General features: G+C 40.3%; 1 non-coding gene across 1 annotated transcript; it reads left to right on the forward strand.

Annotated features, from left to right (window-relative positions):
- The first annotated feature begins 3,928 nt into the window (after nt 1-3,928).
- On the forward strand, nt 3,929-4,093 carry LOC115803821 (U1 spliceosomal RNA). The gene has a single exon (XR_004024609.1). It is a non-coding gene; the product is annotated as a U1 spliceosomal RNA (small nuclear RNA).
- Nucleotides 4,094-4,363: the final 270 nt, after the last annotated feature.

Consider the following 4,363-nt stretch of genomic DNA (forward strand, 5'->3'; position numbering starts at 1 on the left):
CCACCCAGTTGGTGTTGATCTCCTCTATCAACAGGCCATCTTAGAAAGAAGAAATGAAGGCAAGATCCCTTGAGATGAAGAGAAACATTTATGAAAATAATTTTGAACTTTGAATTCATGGAATATTTGCTCCCAAAGAGACGTGTTAAAATACAAGCTTGTATTTAACTGACAAACTTGTTTTTCTATCCTCAGTGGAAATGGGAGGTCCTGCTCAAGATGAGTTCAGAACAAAAAATTCAGGTACACTTTGAAGTCATTGTGAGTAATTCCAGTTGACCAATTAGAGACTGTGGTCCACTAGTTAAGTCATTCTTTTAGTAATATGCAGAACACAGTTTCCCTGTTGTCCTTTAGTTACACCTCTCACAACACCCTAATCTAGGATGCATCCAACCATCTTTCTCCCCTGTGCAAACTGTCAGGCTAAGGGGAAATTCACACACCTGAGGAAATTCAAACCATTATAAACTAAACTGGGACTTCAATCCTGCCCAGGAATCTTGCCAGGTTGCTCTTATTTCCCTTTTCGACTCTCTCTTATCTCCTGTCATTTCTCTTTCTCTCACGAGTTTAGCTCACTGCCTACATTTATTTATATATTTCAAAGGGAATATAAAGCCTTCAGAAGGTAATCAACTCAACTTTGCACCACTGTATTCATAAATCTACCTAAAATGGCTTCCTTCTTTTTCATCTATTTTCCTATTACAACAGATGAGGTATTTTTTGAGGAGGTCATAGAGAGGACATGACCACTGGTTGACCCAGGAGCCAGATCCAAGATGGAGACTCCTTAAACCCTGCCCCATCCTTGGAATGTACTTTCTGCTCACCGTTCCTGCACTGGGAGTCTTTTCAAGGACACAGCTTTGAGAGAATAATAAGGTGTTGTTGAGACCATCAGGACAGTGTACGTGACTGAATCCCATTAAAGCTTTTGTATAAACTTTTAAGATTCTGGCAGTCAGAAGCAGAGGTCTCCTTGTCTTCTGTCTGCCCACGACAAGCCTTGCATGTAAGTTCCCTTGCTTATTAAGTTCCACCTACAATCTGGAGTGTTCTGTCTCTTTCGTCAGTCCCTCCTTGCCCTTCATTTATGGAAATCAGTTTGAATTTCATCTGTGGAACTCTCAAGGTTGCAAACCAACAGGTATCCCCGTTCTTTAAGAAAATAAATATATCTATGATTTCAAAAAGACACCCCAAATACTAACCTAGCATCTCCTTCTCTTTATAGGCAATCAATTATCTTTCAGGGACTTTCTATTCTTAATATCTTCAGTGCTTTACTTTTTCTTATCTCCTGTATCTGCTCTAACCTGAAAATCTGTCCCATCACACAATTGACAACCTCCCTGTGTTCTGGAACTTCAGGGACCAGGTCTAAGGCAACTGAGAAAAATGTAACTTCTATTTTGTTCTCATAACCATCCAAGGAGAACCCTCCAGCTTGAAGAGCACAGCAGGGAGACCAAATGTATGTACATCCTGTATGATGACAGCTTCTCTCCTCATCCCTCCATTCCCCATGCCTCCAACTCCTCCTCATTCCTCAACTCCTGTAAACTTTCTTTGGGTTGTTAGAAGACCCTCCTTATTTTACTGTTGTCTTCACTGTGTTGTGTTTCTTCTCATTTGCATGTCGTTGCAGTGATGGAAGAGTAAGTCTTCACAGTTGACAGAGTTCCAACCTCAGACTTAGTGGACCAAGCTGTAATTTTGGCTAGACGTTTAATTATCCCCAAATGGAAACATTACCGAAAGACATGTTAGCATGTGAATTTTACCTAATCATAGGTTAAAGAGAATTTGTTTAAGTCACACATTTATAACCCTTATACATTCTACCATAGAGATCACCTCTCCTTGAGGTCACCACTGAGCGTGTATCTAAGTCCAAAAGAAACTTTCATTGTTTTTACCTTAGTTGACTCTACAGAGTTATTTTGTACAGTTTATGACTCATTCTTATATACTCATCATTTTACAAGCAAACAAACAAAACACCTCAATTCTGTGACCACGTGACCATACTCTCTCCTGATTTTCTCCTCTGTCTTAGGCCACTGTTTTCAGGCTCCTTTCTCAGCTGTTCCTCCTCAATTTGACCATTAATATTTGATTTGTGCAAGGCTCTAAATGAAGCCTCATTTTCTTTTTACTCTATCTTCTCTGCCCAGATGATCTCACTGAGCCCTTGGTTTTCATTTTTACCTATGTGTTGATCACTCCCATATGTTTTATCTGTAACCCAAATGATTCTTCTGAGACATAGAGACATAGACATAGAGACATCTAAAGTCCATGATATCCAAACCAAACTCATCATCCCTCATTTCCCCTCTATAAAACAAACTTCTCCAGTATTCTTTATTTACTTTATAGCACTAGCCTTTGCCTAATTGATAAGTCAAAAATCTGAGAGGTGCTGTTTTACAAATATATCTGTGTATATGATAACAGAAAATAGATTTCTTAATGTAGGTTACATTCAGAAAAATGTTTGAAGGCCAAATTTAAGACAGAAATTGTTTTACAAGTATCTGACCCAAGTATTCTAAAATGTTAACAACTATTATAACTATTGTCTTTAACCCATCATTCTTCACTGCCTCTCCACAGCCAATCCATCACTAAATCCTCTTGTTTTTATTTACTAGATATATCTTTATCTCATCTACTTTCCTCCAATTCTTCTGCACTGGCCTATTCTAAACTACATACCACCCAGCCCATTCTCTGTCTCACACCCAGCCCACTATAGCAGCCTCCCAACTATTCTTCTGATATCCAATCTGGTCCCTCTTTGGATTTTTCCCCACCTCTCTCCACCTTGACCTCTTTATGAAGACAATCTGATCAAATCAACACTACTCCCTCCTCCAATAGCATCCTTTAAAAATTTCATTGTTAATATGGTCTGCATAGCTTTGAGTTATATGTATATAGATCATATATATTACTTTCCCACTCTGCCAATATATTCCCCCTACACTGTCCCTTCTCTCAGGTGCCTGAACTAACCAAATTCCTTTCCAATTCTGGGCTTCCACACCTTCTGTTGTCTCCACCTGGAACACAACTCTACACTGTCTCCCATCCCCTAGTTTTCTGTCTAGCTACTGTCTACTTATTTTCTTCATCTAAATTTATAGTTTAAAGTTTATATTCTCCTGGAAACTTTACCTTGATACCTTTCGATCAGTAATTTCCAAACTATAAATCATGGCCCACAGTGTATTATGAAATCAATTCAGTGTGTGTATAACAAGTATTTTTTAAAAAGTGATAGAATGTTATACCATAGCATGAACTGGGATGGGATAGAATGGAATGAGATGGGATGGAATATATACTGCATTACTTGTAGTCACGGTAAAGTACTATTTTATAAATTTGCTTGTGTGCATGTGTTGGTGATGAAAGAAAGTATATTTTTCTTACTGTGAGTCACATTCAAAAATAACTTGAGGGGCTTCCCTGGTGGCACAGTGGTTAAGAATCTGCCTGCTAATGCAGGGGACACAGGTTCAAGCCCTGGTCTGGGAAGATCCCACATGTCGCTGAGCAACTAAGCCCATGAGCCACAACTACTGAGCCTGCACTCTAGAGCCTGTGCTCTGCAACAAGAGAAGCCACCACAATGCAAAGCCCGTGCCCCACAACGAAGCGTAGCCCCCACTCTCTGCTACTAGAGAAAGCCCGCGTACGGCAACGATGGCCCAATGCAGCCAAAAATAAATAAAAATAATAATAATAAAAAAAAGAAATTGAAAACACAAGTTTGCAAACCACTGTTGTAAGTGATGTTCTCCATTTATGTGTTTTTATAACATCAACATCTGTCTTTTAGCCAAATTAACACACTCAGGCTGTTATCTGTGTACCTGCAACTGAAGTTTTTGTCCTACATAAGATTTAGGAAATACTTACCTGGCAGGGGAGATACCATGATCACGAAGGTGGTTTTCCCAGGGCGAGGCTTATCCATTGCACTCTGGATGTGCTGACCCCTGCGATTTCCCCAAATGTGGGAAACTCGACTGCATAATTTGTCGGTAGTGGAGGACTGCATTCGCGCTTTCCCCTGATTTTTCTTGAGGTGTAAGATCAGAGCCGTGCGACTTTGTGTGCAGTTTGCCAAGTTTCGTGCTTTTAGTTGCACGGTCGGGGTCGGTCTTGTGGTGTACCTGCTTGTATAAGTGCTGAAAACGTGGGCTTCACCCGCGTCGAGACAGTGCTTGGGTTTAGCTGTGTTGGCAGTATGTAGTTCAAGGTGCGGGCGGCCGGGTTACTAAAATTGCGTTTTGCGCTTGTGGCGGTCTCGGGTTTTGTAGCTGGAATACGTTTCCAGCGTTAC

The sequence above is a fragment of the Delphinapterus leucas genome, chromosome 17 (assembly GCF_059928025.1).
Source record: "Delphinapterus leucas isolate spDelLeu-1000000601 "Yukka" chromosome 17, BTC_Dleu_Yukka2, whole genome shotgun sequence".
Lineage (NCBI taxonomy): Eukaryota > Metazoa > Chordata > Mammalia > Artiodactyla > Monodontidae > Delphinapterus > Delphinapterus leucas.